The sequence below is a fragment of the Mastomys coucha genome, unplaced genomic scaffold, assembly GCF_008632895.1.
Source record: "Mastomys coucha isolate ucsf_1 unplaced genomic scaffold, UCSF_Mcou_1 pScaffold21, whole genome shotgun sequence".
Lineage (NCBI taxonomy): Eukaryota > Metazoa > Chordata > Mammalia > Rodentia > Muridae > Mastomys > Mastomys coucha.
This window is the reverse complement of record NW_022196904.1, coordinates 81,811,226-81,829,712: the sequence shown is the minus strand read 5'-3', so window position 1 is coordinate 81,829,712 and position 18,487 is coordinate 81,811,226.

The following is an 18,487-nucleotide window of genomic DNA, read 5'->3' as shown; positions in this document are numbered from 1 at the left end:
GTCACATGGCTTCACTGGATATACATTTCATGAGTAACCACCGTAGAACCAGTGGTAAAGGTGCAAGAATGAGCAAGCTACATACATATGGTCATTGCAGGACTTGGGATATAGTGACAGAACACCTAAAACAGACAACAATGAAACAAAGTTGCCAAATTACTGTTGTCTCTGTTTCATTCTGGTGGGGTTGCAGGAGCAGGACTAATTTTGATAGAATGGTTGCAGAAGAGGTTTTTCTTAGAGGAAGCAATAGAAAACTAAAGTTTTATTCTTCTCCTATACAATATATACTAACCACAGTCTCCCCTCCACCACTCAATGTCACTTTCTATGTGCAGCATTTCTGAATTCTTTGTGCTCCAATGTCAGTCTCTGTTCCACTGCAGAGCTGTTTGTAAGTACATTCGCACTTTATTGATCTACATACTCACGTCTTCTATCAGCTAAATTGTTATCAAATCTGAGACAGAAGGAACCTTATAAAAGTTTAGAATCTGTGGATCCATTTATTTTCTGCTTCCATATGAATTTTTAGGATTTTTTCAATTTCCTGGAAGAATTTATTGGAATTTTGATGGAGATTGTATGCACTGAATCTGTAGATTGCTTTTGGTAGGATGGACATTTTGACAATATTAACTCTACCAATACATGTCCATGGGAGGTCTCCACAGCTTGTAGTGTTGGCTTCAATTTCTTTCTTCAGCATTTTAAAATTTTTGTTGTATAGGTCTCTCACTTCCTTGATTAAGTTTATTAAATTCAATGGTATTTTTTTAGGCTATTGTAAATGGTATTGTTGCTCTGGTTTCTTCCGCCACCCCACTCAGTTTGACTGTCTTTAGTACATGGGAAGGCTACAGATTTTCATATGTTAATTTTGTATCCTGCCACTTTATCAGCTCTAGGAATTTCCTTGTGGAGTTTTTGGGTCTTGTATAATTAATGGGACTGCAATTGGTACAGTCAATATGGCAATCAATGTTGCAGTTCCTAGGATAACTAGAAACTGCCATATGATCAACCATCATCAACAGCTGCTCTGTTCACAATATATAGAACATGGAAACAGTCTAGATGTACATGACTTGATGAATGGATGATAAAACTGTGGTACCTACATAATAGAACTACACTTGGCTATAGAGAAAAACAAAATTTGCAGGTAAATGGATAGGATGAAAAACATTGTACCCAGTGAGGTAACATAGACTCAGAAAGATCGACATCCATGTTCTCACTCATGTGTAGATCTTAATGTTGAATCCTTAGATTTGTGCATCTAACTTGTAGTAGCTCTAAAAACAAGAATCTCAAAAAAGAGGACCATTTATGGGAGGGAGGGGAGAGAAAGACTATAAGGGAGCAGGGTTAGTAGAACTCATTTAATATAAAGAGGAAAAAGAATAATGGTGAGTGAAGTGTAGGTGGGGAAGGGATAGGAACGTAGGGCAAAGAAGGGGGCAGGATGGAGAACTAACACTAAAGATAATTGGAAATCTATTTTATAAGTTTCATGTGTGTGAGCACACATGTGCACATGTGTGCCTCTCTCTCTCTCTCTCTCTGTGTGTGTGTGTGTGTGTGTGTGTGTGTGTGTGTGTGTGTGTGTGTGTGTAAGAGGACAGAGGAGGGTATTTAATTGGAGTTTCCTCACAAAAAGGGAGAATGTTAATCCCAGAAGCCATAGATTAACAAACAAAAAGCAAAAAGTTCAATATCTCCCCCTGTGTTGTTGGTCATGAATGTCCCAGGAGCCCTGTACTTCTTGGCTTTTGTCAATTTGACAAATTTAGACATATCTGGGAAGAGAGAATCAGTTGAAAAAAAATGCCCTCACAAGATTGGTCTGTAGGCAAGCCTACAGGGCATTTTCTTGACTAATTATTAAAGTGGAAGAGCCCCACCTACTAGGAGTGGCACCATACATAGGGAGGTGGTCCTGGGTTCTATAAGAAAGCAGGCTGAGTGAACCATGAGGAACAGGCCAGTAAGCAGCATTCCTCCATGGCTTCTGCATCAGTGCCTGTTTCCATATTCCTGCCCTCTTGAGTTTCTGTCTCAGCTTCCCTCAGTGATGGACTGTTACCTAGAAGTGAAAGCTAAAATAAACCCTTTCCTCCTCAAGATGCTTCTGGTCATGATGTTTTATCATAGCAATAAAAATCCTAAGACAGACAGACAGACAGAGAGACAGACAGACAGACATACACACACACACACACACACACACACACACACACCAAGCTACTGACATTCATTTTGGTTATCCACCAGAGCTTGATAGTAAGACCCTATTTTTGAAGACATCATCCAGTTTGGCCAAACATGGAGAAATCACCTTGGCATTGAGGTATTGACCAAAAAGCTTCTTCCCTGATGATTAACTTTCATAGTTCTAGAAGGTGTCGAGTATGCTAACTGAAAAAGAAAAGTCAACAGTCTTAAACCTGCTGTGATCCAAACCATGTGAACTACAATAAAAGAGCAACATGTGAACATATGCTCTTGGGTACTACAGTGGCATCAATGTTAGAAAGGCAACCAAATGCTTTCTGTTTGGATTTAAGGCTTCTTCCACCAGGGGTGGGGGGTTGGGGGGGCGGGACCACATACCTGGTGATGTAAACCTGAACAAAAAAACCTGTGGTTGGGGAGCTCACAGCCACCAAGGATGAGTCTACTACTGTTATTTTGCTAAACTAACATAGTATCAAGTATCCCTCTAAGTCTGAATCCCTAGACCCATGTTTTAGTACAGCTCCCACAGGTCATCAAAGAAGTTTCATCATGCAATGGATAATGATTAACACAAACAGCTAGTCAAGGTCCAGGGAATGAGTGACAGTGGGAAGCCCAACCAAATGGAACACCTAGACCAAACCACTGACAAGGCTCAAAGACCTTTGTGGGAGAGGGTCAGAAAGATGGGTAAGAGCCAGAAGTTAGGGAGGACCAGATCCGAACAATAGGACACATGGCAGGGAACCAGAAGGCTAAGCGATGCTAGTTGGACTTTGGCTACACAGAGTAATTCTGGCCTTGACACTAAAATGGCCAAAAAAAAAAAAAAAAAAAAAAAAAAAAAACTTGGAGAGGAAAGGATTTATTTGGCTCATGTGTACCAAGTCACAGTCTACTGAGGAAAGCTATTGCAGGGCCTTTTTAATTATTATTAATTGTTTTATTTATTTATATTCCAAATGTTGCCCTTCTTCCCCATCCCTCCTCCAAGAGTTTTTCCACACCATTCCCCACCCCTTTGCCTGTGAGAGGGTGCTTCCCCACTCCATGCCCCTCCTCAATATCCCCAACCCCCTTCACTCATCTCTCTACCATCATCTGCCTTCCCTGGGGCATCAAGTCTCTCCAGGATTAAGCGCATCCTCTCCCACTGATAGCATCCTCTGCTATCTATCTATCTATCTATCTATCTATCTATCTATCTATCTATCTATCTGTCTGTCTGTCTGTCTGTCTGTCTGTCTGTCTGTCTGTCTGTGCCAGGACCAAAGACTAGCCCATGTATGCTCTAGTGGCTGGTTTAGTCTCTGGGAGCTCTAAGGGGTCCAGGTTAGTTGACCCTGTTGCTCTTCCTATGGGGTTGCCATCCCCTTCAGCTCCTTCAATCCTTCCCCTAACCCTTCCACAGGGATCCCCTACCTCAGTCCAATGGTTGACTGTAAGTATCTACATCTGTTTCAGTCAGCTGCTGGTAGAGCCTTTCAGAGGACAGCCATGCAAGGCTGGTCACTGGGTGGCCTTTCCTTCATATTTACTAAGTGGCTGTTAGTCAAAAAGTATAGAATACCCATGATACAACCCACAGATCATATGAAGTTTAACAAGAAGTAAGGCCCAAGTGAGAATGCAATCCCACTTAGAAGAGAGAACAAAATAATCATAGGAGGAAAAAGGAGGGGGTTTCTGGGTGGGAGAGGGAAGGTGGAGGGAAGCCAATGCAGGGACTTCTGCACAAGGGAACATGCGTGATGGATGTGGATCAACAAACAAGAGATGTGTTCTCCCAACTGCTGTGTAAGAGGCTTCAGGGAAAATGAGCTCAGAGGAGTCCAGTGATGCCTAACTTGAATCCTTCCCACCCTTCCTCATCCTCACCTCCTACAGCTTGCCTCTTTCTCACTACATATTTCAGAATTTCTCTGCAACAACATATCACTCAAGTCTCTAGGCTTCTGTACACAAACTGCCTATGGCTGGAATGGTTTTCTCTCTCAGTCACTGCAGAAACTGCCTGCCCCATCCTCCAAGCACTCCCTCCATTGCTTTCTCCTGCACACAACCTTGTAGACATGCCAGGCCTGAAGGTTTGCTCGTTCTCTGATCTTCTCATAGTTCTCAGCACAGAGTTTTACAACACAGCCCTACCACTGTTTGGATGGTTGGTCCAGAGACCTGCAAAGCACTGGGGTTTGTAGCACACCTCCGAATGAAATGCTAGTTGTGCCATGTTCTTGCTATTAACAAATAACTTCCACCAAGCTTTGTCACCTCTCTGAATCTGGGATGCCCCATCTGTAAAGGAGCACTAAAATCTTCCCTAAAGGATTGCAAAAACTAAAGCCACTGTACTTAGCAGTCCCTGCCAACAGCAAAGGCTCAGAGTTTATCAAATTACAGCATATAAATGTAATGATAATATCCTTCGGAAAGCCCATACTGTGATAGTAATAAAACACACACAAATATATCACGTCTAATATGCCTTTGTTTACTTTTGGCATATGACCCTGGGAAACCTGAAAAGTAGCTTGATGATAGATTTTCTACAGGTACAATTCTGCTCTTGTTACAACAATAAAACGATGCCTTGAAGCCATTAAATAAGGGAGCTCCTACAAGGGAAAAGAATTGACCTAAACAAAACAAACAAGACCTCTACCGTAAAGGCTACTCCATTTACATAATACGTCAATGGAAAACAAAGTGGCACATTTGAGGCCAACTGATGCAGGGACTATAATTACTCTGCCATTTCTACTTATTACAGAGCATCTCCTCCCCTTAAAACTACAGTCCTACCATCCCACAATGAGAAGATAACTACTACCCTTTGCAAGTGGTGATGGTTTCCTCCTATGACCTCAGACCTCAGAGCTCATCATTTTGGAATGTTTGATTTTAGTCACCCACAACATGCACAAACTGGATGAAAATGAAACCTGAGATGTCCCCCCCTTGTTGCATCTTGTGACACTGTATGTGTGGAGGTTGGGGCCTGGGAGATAATATGGCATACGCATATGTGTATGCAGATATATGTGCTTGTGCTGGAACAGAGGCCAGAGAAGGATTTTGATTGGCCTGCTCAGTATTTCTCTCTTACTCCCTTGAGACAGGGTCTCCCACTGAAGCTGGAGCTATAGAAGCCAGCAAGCCCTGGAGATTCACCAGTTTCTGCCACTCCCCTTACAAGCACTGGCAGTTTACTATGCTAAAACCAAGAGCTCAGGTCGTCATGCTTACAAGCATGTGTTTCCCCCTCTGAGCCTTCTCCCCAGCCCCTGCTTCACTATAGGTAATGTTTAGAAACATCTTGCTAGTAAGAAGACCTCAACAGGCCCTGCAGTTATGCGAGCACATGACAGGAAAGCAAGGAAAGCTAGAGGGGAAATAAATGTGTGTTTTTCCCTCTCATCCTGGTAAAAACAGTCCTCTATGAGGTGTGATTTACTTATCAAGGGAACAGTCTGCAAACCATTTTCTTTAACTGGCAGGACCCTTCTTCCCTCTGTCAGTTCTCTTCACTGTGGAATGTCCCCTGTTCTTGACTCTCATGCTAGGCTACGCACCTCCTTCCAGATGCCTTACACTCCCTCCCCCCCCCCCATTGTTTTCTTCTTTAATAAGGCAGAGGAGATAAGGGGGGGAAATGTGTACCCCAGGTTGGCCTTGAACTCACATTCTTCCTGTCTCTGCCTCCTTCAGCAAATCTTACCACCACAACCAGCTACGCTCATCCTTCAGTAAAGACTTCTTCTAGGCCTTTCCTTGCTAACACAAGAAAACACACTCATCCTTGTAAGGCCTGTACACCTTAGGTGTTTGACAAAATGGAGGTTGTGATTCAACCATGAGTTATATAAAGTCGATTCAATGGGTTGAAACACTTCTTTTAAGATTTATTTATTATTATATCTAAGAACGCTGTAGCTGTCTTCAGAAGCACCAGAAGGGGATGTCAGATCTCATTACAGATGGTTGTGAGTCACCATGTAGTTGCTGGGAATTGAACTCAGGACCTTTGGAAGAGCAGCCAGTGCTCTTAACCATTGAGCCATCTCTCCAGCCTGAAACACTTTTACACTTCTTTTTCTTCTCTCTCTCTCTCTCTCTCTCTCTCTCTCTCTCTCTCTCTCTCTCTCTCTCTCTCTCTTTCTCTCATAATACTGCCTTACTATATAGCTCAGGATAGCCTGGAACTCATTATAGAACCCAGGTTGCCTTCAAACCAGCCACTGTGCTGCCTAAGCCACCCCAATATACTAACTATATGCCTGCCCCGACATGTTCACCTGAACCTCAGCATTTTTATTTCAAACAAAACTACATATGACTGAGTGAACAATCTAAAATAATCTGAAACTATTTCTATCAAAATGAAATAGAAGTGGTTTGATAAATTACTCTGCTGTGACGACAATAATTCTACTAGGAGAAGAGCAACCTGTCAAATGATAGGTCAAGCTATAGCAAGGGTTGAGGCAGCCTCAGAGAGCATTGCAGTTAACAGCTCGTTAACTGCAATAGACAGTATAGACAGTAACCTACAGGAGGGAGGGGAAGGACAGCTACACAATTTCAGGCCTGTGATTAAAAGGACATTTAAAGTAGAGAACAGTAAGCCTGGACTAGAAGAAAGCTCAAAAGGAGCCAGGCTGAAAGAACAGAGATGGAAGAAGCCATTGGAATAATTTGGGCTGGAATGATATAGTGACAAGGTGGCAAATCTGGGAAATATAAAAAGGGACATAAACTGTGATGTAACTGTGGTCGAAATGACTAGATTTGGGTGTGATTGTGAAGACGAATCAGATAATCCCAACATTTCCAAAGTGATATAAGTAGGAAATTTGTGCCAATAACTATAATGAAAAAACAAAACAAACAAACACTCAAACAAAAAACTCTCAACAATCTTAGCAAGAAAGTTCATGTTGATAGCATGTTAGCATTCTAACCCAACCTGGATACACACTGTTCTATGTTGATAGCATGTTAGCATTCTAACCCAACCTGGATACACACTGTTCTATGTTGATAGCATGTTAGCATTCTAACCTGTTCTGGATACATGCTGTTCTATGTTGATAGCATGTTAGCATTCTAGCCTGTTCTGGATACCCACTGTTCTATGTTGATAGCATGTTAGCATTCTAGCCTCTTCTGGATACACACTGTTATATGTTGATAGCATGTTAGCATTCTAACATGTTCTGGATACCCACTGTTCTATGTTGATAGCATGTTAGCATTCTAACCCAAACTGGATACCCACTGTTCTGGTTTCCTTTTCTGTTACTGCAATAAGCACCATGACCAAAAGCAATTAGAGAAGGAAGAAACTGGGGCAGGAGATCAAGGCAAGAACTTAAAGATAAGAAGTTTGAGGCAGAGACCATGGGGAAATGCTGCTTCCTGGTTCACTCTCTGTCTCACTACTAGATTTGTGCTTACTAAGCTTTCTTATAGAGCCCAAAAATGTCTGCCTAGACATGCTACCACCCGCAGTGGGCTAGGCACTCCCACATCAATCAGCAATCAAGACAATTCTTCAAAGGCATGAAGACAAATTAATGTGAGCATTTTTTGAATTGAGATTCCATCTTTGCAGGTGACTCTAAATTGTGTCAAAATGACAATAAAACCTAATGAGCACATCTACGTAGAAGGAACATAAGCACTATCCTACCTTTAAAGTGCTGACTACCTGAGAAAACCAAAACCATCCTTCATCAAGGTCTTAAAATGTTAAAAGGCTTCAATATTTTACCAGTTGGCAAATAACTCTCTGAGCACCTTGAGTTTTGCACATATATGAGACACACACACGCACACACTCATGCACTCACACACATATGCACAGTCACAGAGAGGTACCCAGGAATCATGAATTTCTGCCTTTTTGAAGAGCAGATATATTTTAAACATTAGAATATACACATACAAAGCAAACAAATACCTTTGCTCTCTGTTGCATATCTGCACAGCTTAGTACCCTTCAAGGCAAATTGCTCAAGGGGAAAGGAAGCCCATTAGCACCAACGACAAGAGAGCTGTCACCCCTGCTTTTGCACACTGTGTCTAATGACTTGCTCCTTCATGGGAAGAAGCCACCAGCCCCAGGAAGCAGGAGAGGTTTCCGAGTGTTTAAAAGGACAGCGTCTGCAGCATGACCCTGCTTCAAACTGCAAAGGAAAAAATTGCCAAAGAATAACAAGTACTTCCTTACTTTTCCTGTCTGATGAGTCAGAACAATTGTCTGGCTTGTAGATCCAGGTTTAAATTGGGTTATTAAATCACAATGTCATTGGCCAAACTTACAAGGTATGGACAAATATAGCATGCTTTTTTAACATATGTGGACTCCTACAGAAAGCTTCCCTAAAGTGACACTTGAATCAAGGCTCAAACACACACATGCACACATACAGGGGGTGGTGGTGGCTGGGGTTGAGGGGAACATCAGTTAAAGTGATACTTAACTAAAACAATGTTATTATCTTTGAAATTTTTGATTGTCAAGACCATAAATATCCAGTGTTGTTGCCAGCCAGCGGTAACAATAAGAATGGGTTTTCTGGAATATGGAGTCGGGGACCTGGCAAGCCATATCATTACCTTAATCCACGTGGAAGGTTCTTAAAAATTAGACAACACGGAAGTGTGATCACTCAGCCATTTTTCATTTTATCATAATAATTGTTACAAGCCAACAGGTAGTATAGGTGAGGCAAAACCCCTCCCCCAAGTTATCAGCATATTGGCCCAATCAGCAACTCATTATTCAGTCTCTGAAGGTGGGACTTCCGATGTAACTGGAACCAGGAGAGAGGCGTGGCAAATAGCAGGAGGTGGGCAGAGAGGTGTGGTTATGAGAGGCAGGCAGGGTCTGAAGAATCAGCCCTCAAACAGGAGGGTTACACAGTGTTATAGTAGAAAGAGAAAAGAGAGGACCAACCTGATCTTACTTGTCAACCATGTATTAGCTATTTGAACTTGAATGAGTTATTTCATATCTTTAGGCTTGTTTTCTCATGTGCATGATAAAAAATAACAATTATGTGATGAGTAGGGGTCTTGTGATGAATAGGGGTCTTGTGATGAATAGGGGTTTTGTGATAAGTGAGGGGTCTTGTAATGACTAAATCAATAATATATGTGTGCAGAGTCTTAGCAGGAGACTGTAGGAAGGAGAATCTTCATAGAATAGCATATTTTGTAAAGTATTAGTTACATGAACTTTCTAGGTCTGAAACAATTGGAAAGCATGAGCACAAACAAACACAGGGATTGTTAGTCTCCAATTGCTAACTTACAAGCAAGAAATTATACTGTAAAACTTTAACAGTGCTGACTGTTCATTTTGAAAACATGAACCTTTAAACTGAATTAAAAACCAAATGATGCTATTTGGAAAATGACTTCCATTGATAAGGGAGTATCTTGGTGACAAGTGAGAGCCTCTTACACACTATGATGCAGCTTAGAATTTGATCTGCTTTTACTTTTGGCTTTCAGTCTAGTGATTAGTCATCAGTGCCGACGTGTAGAATATAACCTTATGACATGATCCTCATTGTACAAATTACAGATCTTTGAATAGTGGCATAAATTGCAGAATTAAGATGAATTTTATGGAGTGGCCTGCTGCCCCCTGCCCCCCAAGCCCCCAACCTCCAATGTCTGGCCACCTCTCTGCCCACCTTCAGCAGACTTGCTGATCTAGAAACATACAGGTTATATGCCCCCATGCACCCATTCCCCTGCCCACCAAGTCCTCTGAGGCATGCCCAGCTGCCCAGAGCCATGTACTGTCCCCTGGAGTGCCATCGCACCTCATTCCCTTCCAGATGTGTCCCGAGAATACACCAAACTGCTGGAAGACTTGTACTGCCCCCTGAGTTCCATTGGATACCCACCAGAGGTCTGCCACACCAGGATCATCAAGGTTAGGCCCCCTCCCAATGTCTGCTACAACAGGAACATCCAGGGACAACCAGATGGCTAAAGGTCAGTTTATGAACAACAACAACACTATCAACAAAAGCCAAGGCTATATAACACCTTCAGAACACAGCCATCCTACCCAGCAAAACTTTAAATCATCCCAGATGGAGAAAACAAAATATTTTGAGAAAAAACCAACTTTAAGCAATATCTATCCACAAATCCAGCCCTACAAAAATACTAGAAAACTTCAACTCAAGGAGGATAACCACACCCAAGAAAACTCAGGAAATAAGTAACTCCATACCAGCAAAATTAAAACAAGGGAAACACACACAACACTACCACCACCGCCATCATCAAAATAACAGGAATTAACAATCGTTGGTCATTAATATCTCTCGACCTCAAGGGACTCAACTGCAAAATTAAAAGACACAGGCTAACAGAAGGGATGCAGAAACAAGATCTTGCACGCATCATTCTGCTGTGTACAAGAAACACCTCAGCGGGTTGGAGGGATGGCTCAGTGGGTAAGAGCACTGACTGCTCTTCCAAAGGTCCTAAGTTCAATTCCCAGCAACCACATGGTGGCTCACAACCATCTGTAATGAGATCTGACACTCTCTTCTGGTGTGTCTGAATACAGCTACAGTGTACTTAGATATAATAATAAATAAGACTTTAAAAAAAAAGAGATCATCTCAGCTGGGCAGTGGTGGCACACGCCTTTAATCCCAGCACTTGGGAGGCAGAGGCAGCAGATTTCTGAGTTCAAGGCCAGCCTGGTCTACAGAGTGAGTGAGAAACACTTCAGCAATAAAGATAGACATTACCTCAGAGTAAAGTGCTGGAAAAAATATTCCAAGCAAACAGACCCAAGAACCATTCTAATATCTAGTAAAACAGACTTTCAACCCAAATTAATCAAAAAAGACACACTCATCAAAGGAAAAGTCTACCAAGATGACTTCTCAATTCTAAATATCTATACCCCAAACACAACAGCACCCACATTTGTAAAAGAGATATTGATTAAAGCTTAAATCTCACCAATTGACAGATCATCCAGACAAAAATGAAACAGAAAAATAATGAAGCTAACCAACTTTATGAATCAAATTGACCTAACAGACATCTACAGAATATTTCACCCAAACACTAATGAATATATCTTCTTCTCAGCACCTCACAGGACCTTCTCCAAAATCGATCATATATATAGTCAGTCATAAAGCAAGCCTAAACAGATACAAGAAAATTGAAATGACAAGTTCTATCTTATCACACCAGTATGGATTAAAGCTGGACTTCAACAGCAATAGAAACACCAAAAAGCCCACACATACTCATAGAAACTGAGCAACTCTTTATTTAACGATACCCTGGTCTGGGAAGAAATAAAGGAAGAAATTAAAGACTTTCTAGAATTCAATGAGAATGAAGACACAGCATACCCAAACTTATGGGACATAATGAAAGCAGTGCTAACGGGCAAGTTCATATCACTAAGTGACTCCATATAGAAATTAGAAAGTTCTCATACCAGTAACTTAAAATTACATCTGAAAGCTCTAGAGAAAAAGAAGCAAACACACCCAAGATGAGTAGATGGCATGAAGTAATCAAAATCAAAGATGAATCAATCAACTAGAAACAAAGGGAACAATACAAAGGATCAATAAAACCAAGAGCTGGTTCTTTGAGAAAATCAACAAGATAGACAAACCCTTAGCCAAACTAACTGAAAGGCAAAGAGACTACCCAAAGTAACAAACTTAGAAATGAAAAGGGAGCAAAACAACAGACACTGAGGAATTTCAAACAATTATTATATCTTACTTCAAAAACCTGTATTCCATAAAATTAGAAAATGTAAATGAGGGCTGGAGAGATGGGTCAGACGTTAAGAGCACTAAATGTTCTTCCAGAGGTCCTGAGTTCAATTCCCAGCAACCACATGGTGGTTCGCAGCCATCTGTAATGGGATCTGATGCCCTCTTCTGGTGTGTCTGAAGAGAGCAATGGTGTTCTCATATATATATATATATATATATATATAATGTAAATGAAATGGATGATTTTCTATACAAACACCACTTAACAAAGTTAAATCAAGATCAGGTAAACTATTTAAACAGTTCTAAAAAAAATAGAAGTAGTCATTAAAATCTCCCAACCAAGCTGGGCGGTGGTGGCGCACGCCTTCAATCCCACCACTTGGGAGGCAGAGGCAGGTGGATTTCTGAGTTCAAGGCCAGCCTGGTCTACAGAGTGAGTTCCAGGACAGCCAAGGCTACACAGAGAAACCCTGTCTCGAAAAACCAAAAAGAAAAGAAAAAAAGAAAAAAAAAGAAAAAGAAAAAGAAAAAAATCTCCCAACCAAAAAAAGCCCAAGGGCAGATGGTTTTAGCACAGATTTCTACCAGACTTTCAAAACAAGAGTTAAAAACAATACTCCTCAAATGATTCCACAAAATAGAAACAGATGACACATTGCCAAATGTGTTCTATTAGGCCATAGTCACACTGACACCTAGAACACACAACATTTAATAAAAAGGAGAATTTCATACCAATTTTTCTTATGAACACTGATGCAAAAATAACTCAATGAAATACTCAAAACCCAAATCCAAGAACATTTAAAAACATCATCTACCAGGATCAAGTAGGGTTCATCCCAGGAATGCAGGGATGGCTCACTAAATGAAAATCCATCAATGTAATCCACTATATAAACAAACTGAAAGAAAAATCACATGATTATCTCATTAGATGTTGAAAATGCTTGTAGCAAAATCCAACACCCCTTCATGTTAAAAGTCTTGGAGAGATCAGGGTACATACCTAAGCATAATAAAAGCAATAACCATTAAGACAATAACCAACATCAAGTTAAATGGACAGAAACTTAAAGCAATTCCACTAAAACCAGGGACAAGACAAGGTTTCCCACTCTCTTTCTATCTACTCAATATAGTACTTGGAAGTTCTAGCCAGAGCAATACAACTGAAGGAGCTCAAGGGAACACAAATTGAAAAGAAAAAAGTCAAACATCCCTATTCAAGGATGATATTATGGTATACATAAGTGATCTTAAAATTTTACCAGAGAACTTCTACAGCTGACAAACAACTTCAGCAAAGTGGCTGAATATAAAATTAACTCAAATAAATCAGTAGCCCTCCTCTATACAAATGATAAACAAGCAGAGAAAGAAATTAGAGAAACAACACCTTTTTTCAATAGCCACAAATAATATAAAATATCTTGGTGTAAATCTAACCAAGCAAGCACAAGTCTTGTATAAGAACTTCAAGTCTCTGAAGAGAAAAACTGAAGAAGATCTCCCATTCTCATGGATCAATAATATTAACATAGTGAAAATGGCTACCTTACCAAAAGCAATCTACAGATTCAATGCAATTCCTATCAAAATTCCAACACAATTCTTTCCAGAATTTGAAAAAGCAATCTTCAACTTCATATAAAAAAAAAAAAAGAGGATAGTTAAATGGTAATCAAAACAACCCTGAGATTCCACCTCACACCAGTCAGAATGGCAAAGATCAAAAACTCAGGTGACAGTAGATACTGGCAAGGTTGTAGAGAAAGAGGAACATTCCTTCATTGTTGGTGGAATTGCAAGCTGGTACAACCACTCTGGAAACCAGTTTGGCGGTTCCTCAGGAAACTGGACATAGTACTACCAGAGGACCCAGCTATACCACTCCTGAGCATAGAGCCAGAAGATGCTCCAACATGTAATAAAGACACATGCTCCACTATGTTCATAGCAGCCTTATTTATAATAGCCAGAATCTGGAAAGAACCCGGATGTCCCTCAACAGCTCGGAATACACAAGATACAATCCACAGACCAGATGAAGGAAGACCAAAGTGTGAATGCTTCAGTCTTTCTTAGAAGGGGGAACAAAATACTCACAGGAGGTAGAGGGTGGGAGGGACTTGGGAGGAAGAGAGGAGAGGGAGGAAGAAAGGGGGGCAGGATCAGGTATGGGGAAGAGACTGGGATGTTACACAGAGGGTCAGGAATTTGAACAGAAATGTGCATCAAAGACATTCTTAAAGGAAACTATTTGGTATAAATGTGAAGGGATGAAGTTACTAGTATTTGAAATTCAACTGTGTGTGCACCAGAACAACTCAGGTATAAAGTAAATATTATCTTATAAGTTTTACAAAAATGAGAGTGAAGGCTGGAAGATGATCATTTGATAAAGGTGCTAGCCACACAAACCTGAAACCCTGAGTTCAGTCCCCATGTAAAGGTGGAAGGAGAGAGCAAACTCCACCAAGTTGTTCTCTGACATCTATGAGTATCCTGTCATGCACACCCACATACACATACCACGAATGCACACAATAATACTAAATAAATTTGATATCATAGATAACCCTCAAAGGGTATGAGACCAGGAGGTCTGCAGAGCACACTTCAGTATTTTTAATTGATTTACTTATTATACCTTCAGTGTACAAAATGACAGGTTTCATTATAATTATTCATAGATATATTTCATACACTTTGCCCATATTTAGCCCTCTATCACTTTTGCTTGTTCTCTATCTCCCCCTCTTCTGCTCCCCTGCCTATCCCCAAATAATCATTTTCTTTTGTGTCATTTGTCTTCCTGAATTTGTCCTGTTTGACCTATAGTGTAATCTGCAGTCACATCCATTTTACACAAATGGTATAAGTTGCTCTTCATGGTTGAACAAAACTCCATTGGGTTTGTGTCATATTTTCTTTATCCATCAAGATAGATAGGTGGTTTTAGATTAATTCCATAATTGCTATTGTAAATGATACACAAGAAGTATGGATGGTGCAGGACTCTCTGTGTTTTGTTAACTTGGGTTCTCCAAGTGTATAGATGAGTGATATGGTAGTTCTGTTTACAGTCTTTTAAGGAATTTTCATAATGGTTTGTCCAGTAGCTACAAGCATTTACACTTCTGCCAGCAACATACATGGTTTTTATTCCCCACTTTATCCTCTCTAGCATTTGCTAGTAATTATTTGTTTGCTGAGATCCATTCTAACTGGGAGAAGTGGAATTTCAATGTGTTTTGATCTGTACTTCCCTGATGGCTAAGGATGCTGAACATGGTTTTACCTACGAATTGGCCATTTGTATTTGTTTAGTAAACTTTAAATTCATTTGCTTGTGTACTGGTTGGATTTTTTTCAGTGTTTACCTTTTTAAGGTCTTTATAGTTTCTAGATATTTATCTTTATCATATGAATATGATATATGGCTTCTCTTCACTATTAGTAATTTTCCTTATTGTGACATTTTTAAATACCATGGTCTTCCAGTTGTCAATTCTTGGGATTCGTTTCTGTACTAGGAGGCTTTAGAAAGTCTTGGCTAGGGGGCTGGTGAGATGACTTAGCAGGTAAGAGCACTGACTGCTCTCCCGAAGGTCCTGAGTTCAAATCCCAGCAATCACATGGTGGCTCACAACCATCTATAATGGGATCTGATGCCCTCTTCTGGTGTGTCTGAAGACAGCTACAGTGTACTCATTTATAATATAATAAATACCAACTGGAGCGAGCAGCCGTCGGTTGACCAGAGCAAGCAGAGGTCCCATTCCCAACAACCAGATGAAGGCTCACAACCATCTGTACAGCTACAGTGTGTACTCATATACATAAAATAAATAAATAAAAGAAAAATAAAGAAAGTATTGGCTAGGGCCAACATTTTGAGGTATTTTCTCTGTGTATTCCTTTGGCAGGGTCAAAGTTTCAGTCTTTGACCCATATTGATTTTTGTTCCTGATAGGAAATATGAATCTAGTTATGTTTCTTTTGTATGTGAGATCTAATTTTTTCCAGTACCATTGTTGATCAAGTTGTGGCTTACCCAACATACATTTTTGGAGCCTTGTCAACCCACAGATGGCTGTAGCTGCATGTTTACTTTTAGGGTTTTTTTATGTTATTATCTGTTCCTATGGGCCTGTCTTTGTGATGAGATCATGCTACTTTCATTACTATGCCTCAGTAATATAATCTGAAGTCAAATACTGTCATACTTCCAACATTATTAAGTTTGATTTGACTATTTGGAGCCTTTTGTGCTTCTGTATGAATTCCTAGATTTTGCTTTCCCAGTTCTGTGAAGAAAGTCATTGAACTTTTGAAATGATTGAAACTGCGGATCCGTTTTGGTAATCCAGACATTTACACAACGTTAATTCTGGTGACCCATGAGCATGGAAAGTTCTTGCATCTTCTAGTGTTTTCAACTTTTTACTTCAAGGTCTCTACATTAATATTATAAAAACAATCCACCTTCCTTCTTAGCAATGGCCCTGGGGTTGGTTTTAGCCTATTGTAAATGGAGATGTTTTCCTGGCTTCTTTCTCTACATAGAAAAGCTGTTGATTCTTCAATTTTGATTTGTGTTTGCTATTTTGCTGAAAGTTACATTAAAAGTATATAGTGGGGTTTTCAGTGTCTTTAAGTATAAAGGGTCTTATAAATATCTTTTGGTGGAAGATAAAAGATAATTTCTTTGATTATTATTATTATTGGGCATTATCTCTGTATTTCATTTATTGTAGAACATTTTGTTGAATCCATTTTCTCCACAATCTTGCTTAATACAGCATTACAACTCCTATTTGCACTACATTTAGGTGTTGGAAATTAACTCTCACACTGATGGTATTAAAAGATGGGGCCCTTAAGAAGTGATTAGGATAATAAGAACAGGTACCTTTTTTTATTAGATATTTTTATTTACATTTCAAATGTTATCCCCTCTCCTAGTTTCCCCTCTGAAAATCTCCTATCCCCTCCCCCTCCTCCTCCTCACCTCCATTTCATCTGTATCCTTTCTATTTCTTTCTCACACTTTATTGCTGTGTCTAAGAATTTTAGTACTATATAAAGGAGAAGAGTGTGTTCCCTTGGCTCTTTCCTGAATTTTACAAGATTGTGTTTTTTCTAATTTAAATACAGTTAGATATACTTTTATTAGGTTATGTATTGCCTTCATTTTATTAAGATAATTCCCATCATGATACATTTTTCTTGCACAATTCAATAAATGTAATATAGCAAGCTTGTAAGAAGACTCTGTTGGGCTTCAGACCCCGGTTCAGTGTCTGAGGTGCCTAACATATCCAGCATCCCTCAGTCCCCACCTATTACAAGGGATGGCAGGCATCCCCTGCCCTCTACCCTGAACTTTCTAACCTGGGAGCTAAGTTCCCCCCACTCAGGGGATCTTCTTTATATGATTCAGACATTTTCCTCATTCCCTCTCCCCATCTCTCTCTCCCTCCCTCTCTCTCTCCCCCATTTCTCTCTTTCTGCATGTATGCTCTCTTTCTCTCATTCCCTTCCCTCTGTCTGCATGGAGGCTTGAATTGGCTTATTTGTCAACTGAGAAAACCTTTTAGACTAGAGGACAGAAATAACATTATGTCATCTCAGTATGTGAAGAAAAGGTCCTTGACAGAGTTCATCCTCCTTTCCTGATAAAACCCCTGAAGAGGTGAGCAATGAAAAGAGCAGGCTAAGGGATTTAGCTCGATTACTCTAATTGCAAGAGCAGGGAGGGCAGAGGGAGAATAGTTCAAGCTGACCTCAAACTCACTGTGTAGCTAAGGCTAAAAAATTTGACCTAATATTCCTGCCTCTACTTCTTCAGTACTGTGATTACAGGTGTGCACCACCATACCCAGCTTATGCTGTGCTGGAGATCAAACTCAGGGCTCCATACATACTAGATAGCATTCTAATAATTAAGCCACAAAGCGTCAAAGGCCCTTTCTGCACATATTGAGGTAATGTGATTTCTGTCCTTTAGTCTAATTACATGCTTGCTATACTGCACTTACTGATTTGTGCAAGAAAATTGTTTTTAATTATTAGATTAAAAAAATCAAATCCCTGAGCTGTTGTGATAATGACAAATGGGCCAAGAAGAGATTTGAATAGACTCACTAAGGTTTGGAAATATTTGAAAGGCAATATCTGACTAAGAATGCTAAGAAATGACAGTTTTCAATGCTTTCTTGTGTTTCTCAGATATGTATTTGAGTGTTTAAGATAGAGATTGTCAACAAGTACCATTTTAAGTCCTTCCAAGTGTAATCATCTCCACCTTCCAAGGACATAGCCCCGTACCTGGTATATGCATAAACTACTGAGGGTACTACAGGCCTAAAGGAAAGGTCCTCAGAAGAAATTAACATTGAGGAGAAAGATGATTATCAATATCCTTGTTGAAATAATACATTACT